Raw genomic sequence first — 8374 nt, 5'->3', positions numbered from 1 at the left:
TGTGTGTGTGTGTGTGTGTGTGTGTGTGTGTGTGGACTCCATCCAGCACAGTTAGTTAACATCCTTTTGATCTTACTCTCTCACATGAAAAAAGGGTAGGTTTTTCCTACGAGTGTTTCCCAGACTATCCCTTAGTGGGTGTCTGAAGATACATAGTAAGGTTCATCGTAAGGTACATCGTAAGGAGCTGTCCCTTGTTGATGACGTTTTCAAGTGTTGTCATAATCATTTCACCCCAATCTAATATTTACAAAAAGGAAGCTATGCCTTCTAAAGCTCATCTGCTAATCTATTTAAGAGTCAAGACGAGGCCTTGTGATAGTTCCAATTCATATATTATAGTCTACAAAATATAAAATAAAGAGCATTAATCTGGACATATAAGCCTAGTCTGGGACTTCTTGAAAGACCAGGGGAAAAAATGATAATGATGAAAGATAATGATGATGATGATGATGATGATAGCTAAGTGGGTGACTCTTTACCTTAGTAGCTGGAGGAAGAAACTATCAGCCTACGTTGGATGTGATAAGAGTGTGTGGCCTAAATAGTCCAAAGAAAAGTACAGTATATGGTATAGCATTGGCACTGAGATGCACATACGCACCCACCATCACAGGCAACTAGACATAAATCACTCTCCCTGCGGCTGTCGGAAAGGATTAGGCCGGTGGCTATAAGCAGGTGTTGAGCCAGCCAGACGACACTCAGTCTTAATGCACACAAACTTTCTGTCATCCATTCACAATTATGTTAATCAGCCTGGTAATCAGCCTGATTGCCATTCTTCCCTTTCATGCACAATCAATTCTCATACCATGTCTTTGATATATGCATTGTGGGAATAAAACATAAACCCAGCTAGCCCAGTTCACAAAAGTAATCAATCTACAGTACATTATATTTACCGTACAGAGCACAAATAAATATATAAAGTATGGTTCAGAATGCAATGAGAGGTGACACGATGCAAAGCTGACAGACTCCTGGGTCTATCAATAGTATTTTGGAAAATGTTGTTAGTTCGACCTCCCGTGGAAGTTGTTTTCTGTAACAACAATTCCCTAGATTTGTGGTAACAATGGCATCAAATAGGATCCATTCGACCATCACGCTAACAAAGACGCAATATATCCCTCAATTGCTCCACCCCATATCAATATTATCCATGGATTTTAATTATGGAGTGAATGATAGGAAAATGAAATTCAGGATGGGTCACCAGGTGAAACAAAGAATAGAGATTCATCCAATTTATATTCTGGATGTCTCACCAGGCTAAAACAAAGGCTAGAGATTCACCCAATCTGAGATCAAGCTACCCAGTGAGCAATCATTTGTTATAAGAATGTTCTAAGAATGTAGCAGAACATGTTGGGAATGTTTTCATAATTTGTTTTATTATGTGTTTTCTCCTGTGGAAATTAGTTTGCAGCATGTATATTCTCTCAGTAGTTTCATTTAACTCTTTAAATCCAGTTGGAATCTTTTTCCAGGCTTTACAATTGAAATCGTTATGCTTACAGTATAAGGCATAATAGTCTTTTGATTATAAGGCATAATGGTCTTTTGGCCATTTCAAAGTAATCCAAAAACAAATACAATCAACATCCAAACACATCCAGTTCTGAATCTAATCTTTCAGATCAAGAAATTTGTGCATTTTGACAGTAGCAGATAATAAAGATAGATTGCATCTGAACAACTGAAATGTGTCTTGCTGTTGGAGCTGAAAGCACATTTTGTTTAGCTCATACATTAGGCCAATCGGCATACTCTCACATACAGTAATCACTTTCCATCTTCATTCTGTACCTCTGAACTTCCTTACTGACTTTGCAGTTGAACCTCGCACCTGGCCCATTACTCTAAATATGAAATCAAATCAACCCTGAATAACAAAAGCATGCCAAGTAGTAATAGAAATGAATAGCTCATCCAGCAATGGCGAATTCTGCATATTTAAGAAGCTGACATTATGCAGAATCTGCACTTTCTCAGAATAATTGATCAATTTGGTCATTCGCTGCATGGTTCAAGAATGATAAATATGTTGTTCTCTAAGAGGAACACATTAGACCAAAGTACACACTACAGAGACCTTAACAGGTAGATACAATATGTGAGACAGACGAGATCTTGCAAACTGGATTATTTTCGTCAAATATTAACCACCTAGGACAGAGGGTGCCTGCTACTGTGCTTTACTGAATAAAACTGAAATGCAATTACAAAAAAGACTCAGTATGTTCAAGGCTTTCACACTAAAGGAAACATACTTGAGACTAATCATATACATATTTTGAACTGTTAGTGAATCATTACTTCACTCAACATTTTGTTTTCATGGATCCGCTAAGTGATTCGGATCCACTCCAAAATCTAATGGTTTCTTCCTTGACCCATGCTGCACCCATCCTTTGTAATATGAAGGCTATTTAGTGGCTTGAAATACTGCATAATGAAAGTATATTCAGACAGTATTCAACTGCATATCTACTACAGTTGAAAAGATAGGTACAAAGCTACCATGTTACCATTAACCACATTTAATGTGTTTTTTTTTATGAATTTCATAGTATAAGGGAGGTGGTTCGGCCAAACCCATAACAATACAAGCGGCCATTACTCTGTGATGAGTCATGTTCCATAAAAGTTTCACTCTATTGAGGTGGGTTTTACACCTCCAGGACAGGCCGTGACTCCAAAGGTCAGGATCTATTTTGGTGGTGTCATCCGTGTTAGGTTAGGATGTGGCAAGGACTATTGAGTAATATTCATTGCACCAGAGCAGGGCACCATTTATCATTTCCTGTCCTTCCCAAGATGGGAACGAGCAGAATGGCCAATTGAAATCTGTACTGATAAGGCTGACCAATGACAACTGTAGGCCGTTTGGCCAAACCTTGTTTAGGCAGGAAGAATGTAAATCTTGTGCTTATAAGACATAACATCAATGTGATAAGGCTTAGCTTTGTGTGGACTGTAACTTGCTGTATCACCTTGCATGAAAGCAATAAACCCGGATTAACGTTTTTCTCGTCTGACATCCTCTTTATTTAAGGACCCTAAATTACAGTAAGATAACTCTTCTTTGAATAAATCTTGATCAAGTAAAATGTGTAAATTAAGTTCCAACATCACTATGTTCTGGAACAAGGGTTTTCAAAGTTTAAGACAGTGGGCATCCCTTCAGAGAGCTCTGATATACACACATTCCCCTTCCACAACACACACACACAAACACACACGCACACACACGGAATTGTGCCAATCCTATTCAATGCTATATCCAAAATGCGGCAAGCTACTGTATTGTCTGATAGATAGGGACTAGCTTAGCCGTCTGCTGTCCCATCATTATGGAGCACATTTCCTTGGCAGCTGGCAGCACTGGTTTCTCCAATATTGTGTGGTTTATCTGCCAATGCGACGTCCAATATGAAGCGTCAGGTGAGGCTGACCTGACTTGAATTATTTGCCTTTGTCCTCGTAATGCCTTAAGTTTCCTTTCGAAAAAATCTGGTGGTTTTGATGCTAGCTCATTGTGTTTAGTTTCTAGATGTCGAAGTTTTGCTGTCATTAGAGAGCATTACATTACATTCGCCAACTCGAACTGCGAGGAATCTGGGTGTGACCCTGGATGACCAACTGTCGTTCTCAGCACATATCACATCTGTTACATGCTCTTGCAGATTCCTGCTACAACATCAGGAGGATTCTCCCGTTCCTCACTAACGTAACAGCGCAGGTGCTCATCCAGGCCATTGTCATCTCTGGCCTGGACTACTGCAACTCCCTCATTGCTAGTGCCCCGGTGTCAGCCATTAAACCTCTGAAGCTTGTCCAGAAAGCTGCTGCTCGCCTGGTGTTCAACCACCCCAAGTTCTCCCAACTTCCCTTCTCCATTCTCTACACTGGCTCCAAGCAGCAGCTTGCATCCAGTTTAAAACTCTGGTACTAGCCTACAGCGCAATGAATGGAAGAGCTCCCTCATACTGTATTTCCAGGCCATGGTCAAACCTTACACCCCCACCTGACACTACGGTGGCCCCTGGTTGCCTCTGTGGTCGATTGACACAGCCATGGCTTCAGTGATTCACAAAGAAGGGAAGGATGCAACAGTATGTGGATCATATCGTCCAATATCCTTGTTAAATTGTGACTTACAATTTTTAACCATGCTTTGTCACGCAGGCTGAACTCTGTTATTGGTGAAAAAGGTCTCTTGGGAGTTTGGCTTCGGACCAACATTTGTAAACTATGGTTTTGTATTCTAGTCCGAAGGTGTCAGTGCGTCTAAATGGTAACATATATAGTCCCTTCAGCTTAGAGAGAGGACCAGACAAGACTGTAGCCCATCTCCTCTGTTATTCCACATCTGTATAGAGCCTCTGGCTCAGCTGAAGGGATGAGGAAAACATTAAAGGAGTTACAGTTGGGGAGGAAGAAGGTGTTTTTATACACAGACAATGTCCTTCATTTATCGCACCCTGAAACATCAATCCCATGTCTCATGAGTAACTTTTGGATATTACTCAGGCTATAAAATCAATGTGGATAAGACCGATGTTCTAGATATTGGTAAGACTATCTCAGCAAACAAAGTCCCTTTTCTCTGTTTAAGTGGCCTAATATAGGCATTAAATACTTGGGCATCTCTATATCTCTATATCTATCGCCTTTATTAGACCAGCTGTATGAAGCTAACTATATCAGGCTTATTAACAGGATCAGAGAGGAAATGGATAGATGGAATGTGTTGCCCCTGTCTCTAATACCTATTCCCATTTTCAACTCACTAAATCAACTAATTTCATGCTTCATCTGGCAAGGCGGACTCCGTAGGGTCCGTTTCAAAACCCCACAACTTCCAAAGACTGCTGTTGGGCTGGCCTTTCCCAATCTCAAGTATTGGGCAGCTCAATTTAGACCCTTATCCACTTGGATTACTGATGATGTATCTACTAGGTGGCTCAATATGGAAAAATATTTATGTACACAGCACCACTTGGTAGTCTTAACATTTTCTAGCCATGGGATTAAAGACGACTCTGTAGGTTTGTGGTCCAGATTCACAATCCAAATATGGAGGGAGGTACAGAAAGTTTGAATTGTCTTCCTCTGCCTCTAGTCTGGTCCCAGTTGGTTTCATCAGAGACTTTGTGCCGTCCCAATTAAATTCTGGGTTCAAAGGATGGATGGCGAGAGGTCTGACGTTTGTTCACCAGCTTATTCATTCTAGTCAGCTTAAATCATTTGAGCAGCTCACGGAGAAGTTTGGTGTGCCTAGAACTAACTTATTTAGGCATCTTCAAAAAAGACGATTCTTGCAGAAACATTAAGACTTGGACTTCAAAACTGCCATCTCAGGCTTCATTTTCAAGGCCTTGAGGGTAGAAAAAACATCCATCTCCTCCAGATTTTGCGAACTGTGGCTAAGAAAATTATCACAATTAAATGGCTTCAGACCCTTGCACCGACCCACAACCAACAATGGTTGTCTAGTGAAAAATATCCAAACTATGGAGGAGATTACTCACTCAGGTAGGTTACAAAGTGAAAGATTGTATCAGGAAATGGGCACCAGCCGAGCGTATAGGTATTGTTTATATGTACAATACATATTTATATATGTACCTTTTTCATTTCTTTTTTTTTCTTTGCTTTTTTATTTCAAACCTAATGTTATGTATCATTTGTCCTCCTTTTTGTTTGACTGTCTCACTAATGAGACAACCCTGGTATGGTATGTTTTTACAGTGTATACAGTAGAATGCCTGTACCTTGTGGTAGGCCAGGGGGAAACAAAGGGAAGTTCCGGTCGGGGCTGCACTCGTTAGCGCCGGGGCGCGTATTTATTCCACCAACAAACAGAAAAAAAGGTCAAAATCAAACAGAAGATTCCCCGGTGGTGGGGCGGGTCCTCGAGGGCTGGTCAGCCGGGAATTGTCTCACTATTCTGTTGAATAAAAAAAATAAGTTGCACAAAAAAGTGACGAGAATGAGAGTTATTATTTTCAGAATCACAATTGGTTTATTGGCAGATAGTTTGCAACATACTAGGAATTAGCTTCAGTCAATGGTGCATAACACTGATGGAGACAACATTAGACAGGGTGCAGAGACAAGATGGGACAGTGCAGACAGGACAGTGTAAATGAGCAGTACAAAATATGAATACAAAATACAAATGGAGTGTGTTGAGTGTAGTAAGTGTACAAAGAGTACTGTGTGATACTGTATGTGTGTGTGGTGCATGCTACTGTATGTACAGTTGGCCCTACAATCAGAGGTCATGTAGGCTACAGTATATTGTGATGGATAGTGTTTGTAATTTTCAAACAGCAGTCAATGTAGGCTACCTGCACATTAATGCGTGTTCAGGAAGTCTCCATTTACAGTAGATGCAATGATAGGGATGTGTGTCCCATCGATGCAGCCTAACACATTGGGAAACCTGCAAACAGAAAAGTCATTAGCCTCACTGAATGATCCCAGTCTGAGGTTGCAGCACATGTCATTAACAGAATATAGTTAAAATGTCATCGTTAACTTCAACTGAATGCTTTCAACATTAGTCGCCTGCTAATCTGTAGAATTTTAGAATTCCTCCTTGATGGACTCTAGAGGTTTGTGTCCAGGGAACTCCACGGAAGTGCGCAGAAGTCGTTTCAGAGCAAGGGACACTTTCCTATGATGTAACAGCACGGCCATGATGTGTAATATTAGTGATTTCAGGCCAGATAATTGTATGTAGATAAATAATGGAGTGTGAGTAAAGACGGTAGTGCTAACGTTTGGGGAATGATAAGGACATCCAACCATAGTCTTAAAATCCTCTCCCAGCCTGCATTTAAAACTACTCTCAGACTTTGAGGCGCGTAATGCCCCCTTACCATAAGTCTGCACTTTTGCAAACTTTGCCTAAGGGAATTACCCATAGTTCATATTGTTGTGAAACAGGGGTTACCTGCAGAACAGCCAATAAACAAGCACAGACAGATCAACCAACCCTAACGTTCACGTTCTAAAATAAAATGTTTTCATGTTTTCAGCTGGACTTGCACAAATACTGTAGCCTTATAATTATTTAGATTTCAATATTTATACATATGATTAAGGTTATCAACTATATGGGTTTGTATAACTTGATTTGTTTGAAAATGTATAGGCTATGGTTATAAATTACATAGATTTCTGTTGCCATAAATCATATGATTCCGCAGTTAAAAGCTGCATGACATTAATCATCCATCTTGGTGCAGTGTTCTTTGAATTGAGATTTCCAGCATGGATATGGAAAGAGTTGTGAGGTACAGAAATGTGTGTTGTCATTCTTGAGTAAATACTTTTGGATTCACCACAAACAAGAATCACAGGCAGTAATGTACAGTAGCTTATGACCACAAAATGAAATGATTTAAACAAATTGAACAGAAATGTTTTGAGGGTGACACAGAGGTTTGTAATAATGTAAAGGGGATTTAACTCTGCCCCAAATTAATTGACATGTATAGGGCTAAAAGAAAAACATAACATACAATTGAAACAGAAAATAAAAAGTCCCAAACCCACAATAGTAAGAATATGTTTTGTTTTGTCTGAGACAGCTACAGACCAGCTACAGACCAGCTACAAACAAGCTACAGACCAGCTACAGACAAATTAAAAATGCATAACAAACAAAAGCACAGGTCTCAGGAGGTTATGGTCAAATTGCATGAATGGAAGATTAATGTCTGAACCTAAAGCATGTATTGCTACTGCATAGTCACCAAAAAAGCGCATGATTTTTCTCTGTGCCGAATTGTGTTTACTGAATATGGTGATGCTCAGACAGGCACTGAAACATTTCCAGGAATAGAGCTTTTCTCTCCAGGACAGTTGTCTTGTTGAAGTCTCTTCCCAGTAGGGTTGTGCTGGCAGCCCTGGGCTCAGAAGAAGACACAATGACTGGAGTGTGTCTCAAGGTGAGCCGTGGTTCCTAAAGTGATTTTAATGGAGCAGACACACAGTATTGACTGGCTCTGGAAGCTAGATAGTAGATTTAATGTGTCTCGACAGAGCAACAACTTACATTTTTCATGATTCCATTTTGTCAAGGGTATTAAAAGTTTGACAGGTTGACAAAGCTACATGATAAACAATGCCAGTTCACCAGCGTCAGATCATTCCAGAGCATCTGTTGTTTTTTTTGCACATAAAGAATATTATTTCAGTCAAATTTAATCATGTTGACATAAACACTCAGCTGAAAATAAAATTACCTTAATGTACTGTACATATCTATAAGCAATCCCAATACACAGTTTCAGATGATAGATGGTTATTCTAATATTCTAATGGTCCTATTTTCAATACTGTACTGTAT

This window comes from Borostomias antarcticus, assembly GCF_949987555.1.
Source record: "Borostomias antarcticus genome assembly, chromosome: 11".
Taxonomy (NCBI): Eukaryota; Metazoa; Chordata; class Actinopteri; order Stomiiformes; family Stomiidae; genus Borostomias; species Borostomias antarcticus.
The sequence above is the reverse complement of the archived record's forward strand: the minus strand, read 5'-3'. Positions refer to the sequence as shown.